Genomic DNA, 15,372 nt, shown 5'->3' on the forward strand with positions numbered 1-15,372 from the left:
TTGGACACATTGCGCATAAATATATAATATATACAAATTAACAAAATATAACATTTATAACATATTAACAAATATAACAAATAAACATGTTATAGGTACATAAAAAAAAACCTTGCCAAACTAATAATAAATATTTATTACAACAAATAATTAAATATTAATTTAAAAATTAAGTGATTCTGACAGTTGACAACTTTTTGTGGACACTTTATCAATGATACTTTCATTATCCAAAGACATCAAAATATCTTTCTCTACGGACATAATTAAAAATGTTTCTAATTTTGATTGAGATAAACAGTTCCTAAGTCGATTTAATACATATTTTAATTTGGAAAACGTAGTTTCACACCTTACTTGTGTACATGATAATGTCAACACAAATTTATGTTTTAAACTAAAACCAGTAAAATCCAATGTAAGATGAAAACTAATCTGAAAAAAAAATTATTTTAGATAATTAATCAAATTAATCTATTTATGTATCATATCTACAAATATTATGATTATTTATTACAAATATACTCTTTTAAATGCATATTTTAATAGCATATTTAGTGATTCTTTAAAGCATAAATATATGCATAATTTAAAAGTTTTTAGAGCATGAAGTTCGTAGCACTATACATAACGTCTACTATTGTGTATTATAATATAATTTCAATAATAATTTATTAAATAAACTTACCTTTTTTGGGCGCTTTAACAAAAGATAATTTGGATTGTTTACAGGCACGGCACTAGAATTTTTTTCTAGGGGGGGCAGAGTGTGGCAAATATTTTTTTTACATGGGCTAAAATTTTTTCAACAAATGCTGAGGTTATTTAAATGAAATATAAATATTTTTGTATCATATAACATAATATAGCTATAAGCTATAAAGTACATACGTTTTATATTGTATGCTCAGAGAGTCTAAACAGATAATATATACAAACTTTTGAATAGTTAAAAATGTTTTAAGAATAATGTCAAATATTTTTTTTGTACCTTATGTAATAAAATGTCTAATCACAGACCTTCAACAACTATACCTATTCATAATGATGACATGATATACAAAAATGATAAGTTCTTTATGACTTTAATATTACATACCTTTGTGAATGAATAATTATGTTTCTTTTACTTACCTACATTTCATAAGTATAAATTAAAGTAATTGTGTTTAGTAATGAACAATTTGTTTCAATCATCTTTAATGAAATGATTTTGGATACGTTTATTTGTTTATTTTCATCTAGTAATTAGTACTCAATAAAGGTAATAAAAAATAAATAAAAGATTTTTTCTTATTTTACAAATTTCAAAACACATTTTATTGAAATTGTAGTAAATTTTTTCCTTATTAGACAAATAATAAATTTAATTTATTCCTCAATTTGTTTAGTTGTGACAAATATATTATATAAGCTAAATATTGATATTTTACACAATATCTGTTTATGCACCAGGTACAGTAAACGATTGAAAATCTTAAAATATTGAAAAAGTTAACAAAAATGTACACAATTGCACTGATATCAGTAACAATACAATTTGTTTTAAATAAAAACTTTTGATTACCTTCCTAATATTTAACTAGTAAATTTCAAATTTTTAATTCAATACATTTTTAAATTGGTATTTGCATAGTAGTGTATGTATTGAAGTACCTACTTTATATTTTTTGTTGAATTTTGGAGGTTAAAATAGTTCATATATATACATTAGGGTGGTCCAATTCATATAGGTTAAAAAAAAATGTTTTTTGCTTGCTCTCCACAAACACTTTTTTGTTCCTTTACCAAAAAGAAATATGTATACCAAAAACTAGCCCATTTTAAGTATATTTAGAGGTCGCTAGTATATGTAAGTAAAATAAAATTTGTGAAATTTATCAATAATAATTGTTGTTTTTAACATTACTGTCGATAATGAATTGTCATTACAATAACATCATCAAACACGGGATTGAATTTAGGTGCATGCTCTTTAATTGAAAAGTCACTAGCTCCGGATAAAGAGCTTGTTTTCATTGCTTGCCGACACCATGTTTTTGAAGTCATGCTTTCCAGTGTTTTTAAGGAAGTGTTTGGACCAAATGAGGGGCCAGATGTGAATCTTTTTAAACGTTTCAAGAAAAAATGGCTGGAAATAGATCAAGAAAATTTTATAATAGGTCACGACAACTTTTTTAATACCAAAAACCTTCTTAAACTTCGCCAAGATATGCAAAAGTACTACATTGATGCTATTAAAACTCAACAGCCTAGAGACGACTACTTCGAATTGCTTAAACTGTGTCAGATATTTCTCGGAAAACTTGAAAAAACTGAAGTTCGATTTCGTGCACCAGGAGCCTTGCATCAAGCTCGTTGGATGGCAAAGGCAATTTATTGCCTAAAAATTTATATGTTCCAGGACCAGTTTATTCTTACTAAATCAGAGAAAAAGGGCGTAACTGAAATAAGCTTATTTATAAGTCAGCTGTTGTCAGCTTATATTGTCGTTATTGGAACGAAGCCCCAATAGCCGAAAGAGCCCCTCTGAACGATGCCAATCTCATTCAACAGATAAAAAATTATCCTAATCAAAAGATCGGTACCGCTGCCTCAAAAGCATTTCATCGCCACCTCTGGTATTTTTCCGAACATTTAGTTGGGCTTTCTTTTTTCGATTCTCGTGTCAGTGTTGAGTCTAAAAAAGAAATGGTCAAAAGTCTTCAACGACCACCAAAAGAAAAACCATTAAAAAGACTTGATGGTAAAACTTTTAATAATCAGAATCCACTCCAATCTTTTATCACACAACGCACAATGGTTCTGTTTGATTTATTACTCAATGACGGTCAAGATAAAGCAGCTTCATTTTTAGCAAAAGATCCCTCAGAGTGGCAAGCAGATATAGTTTATATTGAAATGCAGGAGAAGGTTCGCCAAATGAAGGTTGTTAATGATTGTGCTGAGCGTGGAATAGCTCTGATTCAAAAATTTAATTCTAGTATTACAAAGAATGAGAAACAAAAGCAATATCTTCTCCGTCTGGTTGATCTACACAGAAAAAAATTTCCCATTGCTTCAAAATCCAATGTGATGAAGATGAACAATGAACAATGAACATTAGATTAAAACCCTCTAATTACAAATTAAAAATAATATATTTCAATTTGTTTTAGTTTATTTAATAAATTAATAAAAATAACGGATTTTTTCTTAATATTTAACTTATTCCTAAAAGTGATAAATGCTAGCGACCCCTAAATATTGTTGAATTGGGCTGGAATTTTGTTGAATGGTTAACAAGGTGGTTTGTAACAAAAAAAACCATGTGGAGAACCTTAATTTCAAAAGTAAAAAAATTGGACCACCCTAATATACATTAAAACATAGATACTTTAAGAAATCCTTTTTTATTAATTATCAAGTAATATGTGAACTAATTACCATGACAAATAAGATTATAAAAATAAAAAAATAAGATAATTGAATTAATTATTTTAAATAAGATACAAGAATACAACAAACATTAATTTAAGTTAATAATATTCTTCTGTTTTTGTAAATAGCTGCAAATTTATCAACAACAACTTCTAAATCTAAGTTCTTAGCAATTTTTTTTTCTATAGATAAAATTGCTATATTTGTAAGCCTCTTGTTAGTCATTTTATTTCTCATGTAATTTTTAATTTGTCTCAAACTGGAGAAAGTTCTTTCAACCCCAGCACTAGATGGTGGAATGATTATGGATATCGTACAGAGTATATACATTTCAGAAAAAGCTAATTTATATTTTTCAAGTAATTGCATTAAATCAAATATATTTTTTATCTGAATATTGTTTTCAACTTCATGTCGTTTGATAACTTTTGTAACTAGTTTTAACTCTGATTCTAAGCTTTCTATATCTAACTTATAATGTTCTGCTAAAGGTTTAATATTTGATAAATTTAAAAATGAGTCACTTTTTGGGTTGAGGGAACTGATACCTGTTAAAATTGCATTATTGTCTGAAAATCTTCTGTTGAGTTCATTAACCATTCGATCAAGGACTGGAAAAAATATCATTGTCTTTATATCGTTATAATTACTAATTTTTCTATTTTCAGCAGTTGCTACTTCAGTTAGATATGAAGAAAATTGTTTAGGAAGTTTGCGGAACCTTGTTTCTTTAACTGTTTCATTAGGGAGTTGAATGTTATTTTTTTGTGCACATAATTCAACTTCTTTCAAAAGATCTTCAAATTTGTTTGGTGTATTTCTTAAATCCATTAGAAAATTAATTAATGATTCTACTAATATACAGCTAGAACCCAAATCTGAATCTGGTTTTTGTAAATAATCTGATACAATTTTTATCTCACTAAATGTATCACAAAATAAGTAGAGACAAAATATAAATTCAAAATTTATGTGAAATAATAGTGATTTAGCCTCCATTTGTTTTTCACTTTTGGTTTCTAGGCTTATTTGATGTAATAAAAGTAATATCATTGGAAATGTTTTTTTCACAGCGATGCAAGCAGAAATTTGACATATCCATCTAGTTTCACAAATCCTTTTTAGTTCCATATTTTCTTTTTTTGGTAAATATTTATATTGAAGTTCTATGAATTTAGTATGAACAGTTGACCTACTTACAAAGTTGTACAATTGTTGAAGGAGGGCAATAAATGTTTCTATTTCAGGTATATTTTTACATACATCAACTATCACTAAATTTAATCTATGGTTAAAACAGTGTGTGTAGAGCGCTTGAGGAACATGCTGTTGAAAAATTGATCTAACCCCGTTTTGTTTTCCACTCATCACGGATGCACCGTCATACGTTTGAGCTATACAGTTTTTTATATCTATTCCACAGTCTGTTAGTGTTTTTATTTATGTAGTTAAAAGAGCCTTTGCATTTAATTCATTACAAGGTACATACCCTAAAAATCTTTCATTCATAGTATTATTGTGATAATAACGAACCATAATAGATAACTGCTCAGTTTTGCTGATGTCTTTTGTTTCATCTGCAAGAATAGCAAAATATTTAGCTTCTTTAACTTCTTTTGCAATAGTTTCTAAAACTAATTTACTCATTACATAAAATAAATCATTTTGAATAGTATGATGAGTATATTTTGCATTTTTTGGTAAAACATCAATTTTAGCTTTAAATCTTGTGTCTCTCCTAGCAATAAGTTCTAGAAGTTCTAAAAAATTTCCCCTGTTAAGGCTTTCTGCCCCTTCATCATCACCACGTTGGGCAATATTTTGACAGGCTGTGAATAATAATATTTCTGCTATAACTGATATGTAGTATCGATTTTCTTTAACTAAAGATATATTTTTCTCATTTAATGTTGACAAAATTGATTTTGTTTTTTTAGAGTTATTATACCCTTCCCACTTCATCATGCAAGTTTTATGCATACATGATTTATTATGACCTTTTATTCCTGCATTTTTATCAAGAGCTTTTTTCCAATTTTTAAATCCAATTTTATAAAATGGTGAATTATCAGACTCAGAAGAAAAAAATCTACAAGGAAAACATAACAAGCATTATTTAATACACTGTATTCAAGCCAAGGATATGATTTAAACCATTCGGGACGGAATTGTCTCCATTCTTTTCCAAACTTGGATTGTGGGTAATTTTTTAAAATTGGTTGGGTTGGTTGATCACTAACTATATGTGTTATATCACTAGGTCCTATTTTAGATACGTTTTCTATTTGAATCTCAGTTACCTGTTTTTGATATAAGTGTTCAGGATCAAGGTTTTTTATTTCTTGTAGATCGTTTAACTGTTGACAATCATCTGAATCTGATGAATGATTATCAGTACCAACACTACTGTCATAATTGCTTTGTACTTCCCATTCTTCATTTTCTGTTGCATTATCGACTTTAAGTTTTTTATTTGTTGTGGTTTCTTTCTCTGCATTTATTGCATATGAACTTGGTCCAAAAAACGAATCAATTTTTCTCACTCTACTACTGTCTTTACTCATATTAGAATTAAATATTAGTAATATAAAACAAACAAAATCCAATTTTTTTAAAAAGCACACGACGAATTAACGTTGACGCACACGAGCGCATGACAGTATGACACTCAAATACACTGATGTCTTATTCAGTATACACTGTGTAGTGTGTAAGCGTATACATATCGAATATAAACATAATAAACAATTCGAAAATTACGTCATGTAATAATCTAATAAAATCCCAAATGCTTTAAAAATAAAACATAATTATAATTGGTTGCATATAACAAATATACAATTATAGGATTATCTAATGTAATAATCTAATTTTATTATTATTATTTATTTTCTACCTATTTAAAAATAGACAGGGCGTTGCATGTTGACGCATTGATACGCCGCGTCGCACGCCCATATAAAATATTAATATTAATATATCAGTTTTTATAACGGCAAAAACTTAAAACACAAGTCATCGAAAATACAAAAGTATTTCATAAACTAAAAATTTTTAAAAACTAAAAAGGAATATTTCATAAATTCTTTGATGTAGCTCTTATTAAAATAATGTTTTATTATATCGTACATATTTTTTAGGGGGGGCTGGCGAAGGGGCTGGTCTGTTTTCTGGGGGGGCTGGAGCCCCCCCTTGCCCCCCCTTGGCGCCGTGCCTGATTGTTTAGGGTCACTTCCAGCAGCTTTGCGTTCAGCATCCCGTTTTAGCCTTAACTTTTCCGCTCCTCCTTTAACGTTCTTTGATTTATCTTTATACATCATAAAAAATAAAAATATACTAAATACTGATCAGTGATCACTGATGAGTATAAAGTAAAAAATAATAATGTGTCATATGTGTGTGTATGTAGTGTTAAGTGTTTAGTTTTAGACCGTTTAGTGCGAAACTGCGACTGTGCGAGTTTGTGTACAAGTACAATGTATACACGTACCTATTAACCGATAATAATGGAAAAACCGTAGATTTATAATCGTCAATCGCGATAAAGGCCGTAGGTATGCCGTACTGGTTACTATAAATTATTTTATATGCTATTAAGTATTAATAGTTAATATTTAATATTTAATAACATGGCCTATAGATTGGAATGGTTGTGACTGTGATCAGTGGAGTATTTTGTATTCATACTTTATTGTACAGAGTTTGAGGTATTCAAATATTTTCAGCCTTGTATTACTAAACCGGCCCAAATTTTAAGCGGCCCACCGAGTTCAACTCGGTAACTCGCCGGCCCTATCCGGGCCTGTGTGGAGTGATTATACACAATTTCGTCTGGATCTACAGTACATGTTTTCAGACAACGCAGCAAGGTTAGTACATATTATATATATATAATTATTTTCATACCTTTAGATGAATGATTTAAAAAACACCAAATCCGATCTTTCAATTACAATTAATATAGCAACAGAAATATATACAAAAAGAAACCATTTCTAATACAATATTGTATCAATAAAAAATTAAAGTCAACTGGTAACACTAATGAATTGAGAGCTAGGCTTAGTAGATATTTGAAAGGCACTATAACATTGAACGACATAGATAATACCTTAAGTGAAGAGGAACGTAATTTAATTTTAATTGAGGCAGGGGCTAATAAAATCGATTTTAAGCAATTAGAAAGCAGCAGAAATATCCGAATCTAGCGATTCAAGCCCTGACATAATAAGTAAAGACAATAAATCAATTCCAGGCAGTTTTTCGGATATAACAAAAGATAACTTAAGGTTATATGATAACCTAAATACCAGTACAAGTTCATTTTTAAATAAAACTGAAAGTATATTAGAAAACGCAAATACAACTTATCAAAATTTACAAAAAGAAAAACCTGAGACTTATCAAAATATATTTAAAGATCTTAACACTGATAATACTTCTAATAATATATATGAAAAATTAATTTTCAATCAAACAGAAAATAGTGAAAATAAGGAGGGACAGCTAATAAATTTAAATAAATCTACAAACAATTTTAATTCTAATGAAACAACAATATTCGATGACAAGAGTACAATAATAATAACAAATAAACAAACAAACAATAACTTAAATTCCGATATTCATTCTATTTCATTGAATACAACAACACAAAAAATGAACGATAAAATCCTAATGATCAGACCAGACCATTTCTCAGGTAATGAGGATGTGAGAAAATATTTTAAGCAATATGAAAAAGCAGCAGATGTAAATGGTTGGAAGGACGAGGATAAAGTAAGATTTTTATCAGCCTTCGTAAAAGGTACAGCTAGTACATTTTTGGAGAATTTGGAGGACAAACATAATAATTGGACATGGAATAATTTGAAACAGGAGTTTCTCGACGAATTTCAACCAATTGGGTACGATACAATTTTAAAAGCTAGATTAGAAACTAGACGACAAGGAGATACAGAGTCTATAATGAGTTTTGTAACCGAAATAGAAAATATATGTAGACAATTAAATAAAAATATGAATGAAGACGAAATTTGCACATATATTTTAAAAGGATTAAAAAAAACAGTCTTACATGCGATTTCATTACATGACAATAGTAATTTAAAAGCATTAAAAAAAAATCTAAAGAAATTTGAACTGATGCAATTTCGAATCAATAATCGAGGAACAGAATTAAGTGATTATACTGAAATTCTTAATGAACATGTATCTCAACTAAATCAAAAAACAAGAGAAAAGGGAAAAGAAATTGATGAACTAAAAAGACAGTTAATAGAGAGAGATAGAGAATACAAGAGAGAGATAAACCAGCTAAGGGAAAATATTCAACAAATCAACATTACAGGAAGGAAAAATAAATCGGTAAATTTCGACGATGAAGAAAATAAATAATCGATATAATAATAACAATTATAATTATAATGAAGACAGGGGAAGAAGTTATAGAACAGAAACAAACTATCGGGGACAACGACGTGAATACAGAGATAAGAGTCCATACCCAGAAAGAGTTAACTACAGAAGTAGAGAATCCAGCAGAAATAGACAATATGGTAGAGACAGATCACTTTCTAGAGAGAGACACTACTATAATAATATACAAAATGAGACTAACACAAATCAAGATTATGAAAGGAAACCAAGTTATAGATACGTTCAAAAAAATATGAACACAGAGATAATTCACGTGATAGAGATCCTAATATAAATACAACAACGGTAGAGGTTACAGAAACAGATCACATTCCAGAGATCGAGACAATTCTAGAGAGTACAATTACAGCAACAGACATCAATACAGCAGAGAACATAGTCGAGAAAAACACCAGAACGATACAGGGGAGATCGCTATAGTAAGGAAGCTGAAAGAATTATATGTTATAGATGTGACGAAAAAGGTCACTATGCAGATAAGTGCACAAATACAAAAAACTAAAAACTACCGGGTTGGATGAAGATTTCGGAAAATTAACTCGGAAGAAAAAAAACAATTAATAAAGAAAATAATACATATCTACACTTCGTAAAAAATTGGTACGAAAATAAAGCTATAAAATTTGAGTCAAATAAACAAGAAGAAACAATTAGGAAAAATAGAGTTTTATCAATAAAAGCACAATTTGAAAATAAAATAGAACATGCAATACTAGACACAGGTTCAAACATTTCATGTATAGAATATTCCTTAATAAAAAACAAAGAAGAAATTGTTCCAGAGAAGCAAACAATTATCACTAGTGCAAACGATTCTGAGTTGAAAAACATGGAACGATATTATTAAAAATAAATATTCAAGGTACTGAATATGAAATAAAGGCATACGTACTTAAAGGCTTAACATGCAGGTTGTTATTAGGAAATAATTTTGTCTAAAATATGGTCTAGTAATACATTTCAAAAAAAAAGAAATAATTTTTATACAGGAGATAATATAAATATATAAAAAATGGACAAGATTTGGGCCGAACACAATGGACCACCTACGATACTGTATAAAACTGAGAACGTAGATAAAATGACAAATGAACATATTTACAGAAAATAATAGTAACGGAAGACACCTTAATGCCACCCAAAATATTAACAACATAAAAATTGAAACAAATATAGGTGCACTTGATGAACAGTCAGTTATTCACCCGGTGGACCGTTTAAGTCAGAAACACTACCTAAAACTGGAAACGAATAAACTAGGGAAAAAACCACAGAAATTCAACTATACAATTTTCAAATTTATATACAAAGGTATACAAAGGTACCGTAATAGGAACAACAGAATATTATACAAAAAAGACAATTTACTCACAATTAATAAAACAAATAACGATGTATGTGATAACCAAGGTACAATTATTAAAATTTCTAAAGACCTAACAAATGAACAGACCGAAAAGCAAAGGTCCTAATAAGGAAATTCAACATTTATTTACTTCGGAACAACTGGATCTAAACTGTGCCAAAGTAGAGGAATGTGAAGTTAAATTAAGCTCGAAAGATCCGGTTTTTCAAGCGCCATACAGAGTATCTCCAAAGCAAAGAGAAAAGTTAAAAAAAAATAATAAATGAAATGATTAATGCAGATATTATTGAACCAAGCAAAAGTAGCTACGCAGCACCCGTTTTTCTCATACCAAAAAAACAAAAAGGGGAATACCGGTTCCTAGTAGATTTTAGGAAACTCAATGAACAAACAATAAATGACAGGCACCCTATTCCACGAGCACAAGATATATTCAGAGCTCTAGAAGGGGCAAAATATTTTTCAACAGTTGACATGGCACAAGGTTATTTTCAGATCCCAGTAAGACAAGAAGATAGAGAAAAATTAGCATTTACAACGGATTTTGGATTATTTCAATTTAAACGAATACCACAGGGTTGGAAAATTCAGCACCAATTTTTCAAAGAACAATTAATCAAATTTTTAGCGAATACCTATACAGATCAATAGTAGCTTATCTGGACGATATTTGTTGTTTCGCAGACGAATTCGAAAAAGCATTATATAATTTAGAGAAAATGTTCATCAGGTTAGACGAGACAGGACTAAAACTTAAAACGAATAAATGCTTTTTTTTTTCAATCTGAAATTGAGTTATTAGGGCACAAAATTTCTAAGCACGGATTGAAACCATTAGAAAGAAACATTGAAGCAGTAAAAAAATTTCCCAAACCAACTAAAATCAAGGATGTTAGGGCATTTATTGGATTATGTTTATATACTATCGAAAATATATCAAAAATTTTTCAAAAATAGCAAATCCTTTAATAGACATAACAAAAAAGATATTGGGTTCAAATGGGAAAAAGAACAAAAAAACGCCTTTGAGGTACTAAAACATGCAATAATATCAGCCCCAGTATTGGCACATTTTAAAGAAGGAAGACCAATTTATATAACAACGACGCATCATTGGAAGGACTAGGAGGAATACTGGAACAAGAGGACGAACAAGGGAAAAAACACCCCATAGGTTACACTTCTAGAATTAAAATAAAAGGGGGGGAAAATTTTTCCACTACAGAGTTAGAAATGGCAGCAGTTGTTTTTGTAATTAACTATTTTCGGGAATACCTATTAGGAAGAGAGTTCATTGTATACAGTGATCATTCTAGTTTACAATATTTCAAAACAATGAAAAATCCTTCATCAAGAATAACGAAAAGCATTTTTAAATTAATCGAATATGACTTCACAATTAAACATAAAGCAGGATCAGCAAATTTAGCAGCAGACAGCCTCTCCAGGTTTCCTATAAATTTAACAGAGATAGAAAACTAAATACGAATGTAGAAATCAGTATGGAGGATATTGAACTAGCACAAGCAGAAGATGAATTTTGCTCAAATATGTTAAAAACACTAAAAGGGAAAGGAGAAGAAAAATTTAAAAGGAAATCACGAAGATACTGTGAAAAAAAAATATACTATATTACAAACAATGGAATAAAAATATACAGCTAAACCTACTAGTAATTCCAAGAAAATTAGTCAACATTGTACTAAAATCATATCATGAATCAATTTTTAGTGGGCATTTCGGAATAACCAAGACAATTGCAAAATTAAAACAAAAATATCATTAGAATACAATGATAAAAGACACCACAGATTTTATTAAGTCTTGTATTTCTTGTCAATTATTAAAAACACCGGTCGGTAAAACATCAGGATTGCTACAACCATACCTATAGATTCAGGAAAACCGTTACAAAAGATTAACGTTCGATTATTTAGGACCACTACCACCATCCCACGGAAAGAAATACTTAATTGTGGCAACATGCAATGCAACAAAAATGGCTTTTGCAAAGCAGTAGCAAATGCAACGGGAGCAGAAACAATAAATTTTCTTATGGATTTAATAACATCATACGGGGTCCCAAAATATTTTTGTAGCGACAGAGGCACACACTTTAAAAATAAAGAAGTAGAGGAAGCATGTAAAAGTTTAGGTATTGTTCAAATATTTTCTAGTGCATATCACCCACAACGACGAACGAATGACAGAACTAATGAACAAAATAATATGCAATAGTTTAACTCACTATGTTAATAAAAATCAAAAAGACTGGGTGTTGTATTATAAATTAGTGGTTTTTGCATACAATACATGCCCGAGCTCAAGGCTAAAAGTAAGCCCTTTCTTTCTATTGCATGGCATTGAGGCCAACCAACCGTTAGATAATAAGATTATACCCGACATTGACAATTTTAATCTAGCAAAATCATTAGAAACATTGCAAGAAATTAGGAAAGAAATACCAAATATAATACAAAAAGAACAACAAACACAAAAATTAAATTACGATAAAACGCATAAAACTGTTAGCTACCTACCCGGTCAGAAAGTATTGATAAAATTCCAATTTCAGGAAGCAAACAAATCAAAAAAATTAGCATATAGGTATAGAGGACCTTTTAAAATAATTAAAAAGATATCTGACGTAAATTATGAGATAGAACTAATATTAAATAAATGGAAAAACAACCACGGACGTCATACACGTACAAAGAATAAAACCTTTTACAGACAGAAAAAAAAACACATGTTAATATATATTAAAAAGTAAAACTATAAAAACTAATAATAATCAAATGATATAATTACATGTTTGTTTTAGAAATATGTTTCAGTTCATGATATTAATAATAGCAAGCGCCATCGCAGAGGAGGAAATAAGCATAACATATCCTCAGGAGCTTTCTTCAATGAAGTACCAGAAGTAATAGTATATGAAAAAGTATACCTCTTATATATACACAAAAAACAATAATAGAAGAGGAAAATAACGTAGATAACTTATTAGAAGTAGAAAATTACTGCGAAAAAAGAAAAATAGCTACTGCTACATTGTACAACAATCCCTAATCTTATTAAAAACCCTTAACATAAATATTAATGAAAACAAGAATCTGGAGAAATTAGCAGAAATAGTAGGAGATAGTAAAAAAAAAACAAGAAAAGAGGCATACAATTCATAGGAGATTTTTACAATTTTGCTGTGATATAGCAACCGAAAAACAATAAAAATTTTTTATACAAACGAAGACAAACTAAAACAACAAGCTGACAAACTAAGGGACGTATTCGTATCAGATCACAAAGATCTAAACCAGATCACATCACAATTAAATAACTACACAGCTGCAACTAGTAACAAACTAGAAAATTTAAAAAATCTTTAAAACATACCTTACCGAAGAAAAAAAAATGAATTAATGGAAAATACTAAAACTGATAAAGAGATAAAAGGGATGCAGGAAATAATCTTTAATACACTAGCAATAGTTATGAAAATTATAAATTATGAAAGAGACACAAGTACACAAATACATTGTAAAATTGGGAAAATACCACCAGGACTAATCACTATAGACACCCTACACGCCGATTTACAGAAACTTTCGGAAATATTAAGGAAAGATGGATTTGAACTAGCAATAAAAATAGATAACCTCTCATTATACTACAATATACCAATAACTGAATGTCAGTTCTCAAAAACACAAGTTTTAATAAAATTAAAAATTCCAATTCGTGAATATAAGTCAGACTGGAAATTATTTCAATATGTGCCAGCCCATTTCAAATATAAAAATGCAACATGCATAATACACTCTGAAAAAACATACATGGCAGTAAATACAATCAATAACGAACATAGGATAATAGCTGGAATAGGACTTCAACATTGTGACCCTCCTTTAACAGACCTATGTTACACACCCAGGTTCCCCTCAGACTTAACACTAACACCGAGATGCGTAGAATCAATTTTCAAAAATTTGCCTCTGGAAGAAATAAACAAATATTGTTACTTTCAATGCGTAACGCAAATAAACAATGAAGAAACAGTTATTAAACAAATCGGGGTTAACACATACGCAATAACTAACCCACAACCAACATTATTTATTAGGAAAGAAGTAGGGAACACCACAACGTCACAACAAATTTACATAAACTATGAACACCCCGGACTCATTAAAAAAATTGCCATGCAATCACGAATTATTTAGAAATGAACAGATACTTATTCCCAAAATGTACCCTTGTGAACTAAGCAACAATAATAAATTAACTATACAGAGTGCTACCCATATCATGGACAAACATCAAATCACTAAAAATAATACATGAAGAACAAAAAGAAAACATTTATTTACTAACCTAACAGAAATATTAAACACAGACTGGACAAAAGATATACCAAATTTCCACATTAACAAACAAATTAAAAATTATGACCAATATTTCAAAGACATTACATTAGACGGGATGCCGAACAGATTAATAGATGACTTTTTAGGAGACATTATTTATATAACTTGGCTAACCATTCTAACTATAAGCATAATTTTTATTTGCTATAAGATATACCCAGTGGTCATAACAGTACAATTGCTTATGACAGCACATACATTACCCCCACCTATACCTCCAAAACAATAAATCTAACACTTAAAATAAACTAAAAATAACTTAATTAATTAATTTTCGCTGCATATGAAGACGTTCCACAGGATATCCATAAGTAAGTAGACGAAAAGTGATCTGCGAAACAAAGACGAACAGCACAGATACGCAAGTCCATAATTCTCGACCTAAATAAAAAAAAAAACGACACAGTATATATATATATTTTTTTTTTTTCCTTGTTTAAACAACGTACCTTGTACCATAGTTCGGTAATAAGTTAAGCTAAAATTGTAATACCAATGATACGGATAGAGATGTAAGAGTATCAAACTTTGTTTAAACCTTAAAACCATAATATAAGTAAAACTTGTAATTCCCCTTTTCGACACAACATTTTTAACACTTGTATAATAAATAATATAATGTAAGTAAAACTTGTAATTATCCCTTTTAACAATATTTAAATAAAAAAAAAAAAAAAACAAAAGCAAAACCCATAATTTACACTTGTATGATATTCTCGC

Source organism: Aphis gossypii, chromosome X (assembly GCF_020184175.1).
Source record: "Aphis gossypii isolate Hap1 chromosome X, ASM2018417v2, whole genome shotgun sequence".
Taxonomy (NCBI): Eukaryota; Metazoa; Arthropoda; class Insecta; order Hemiptera; family Aphididae; genus Aphis; species Aphis gossypii.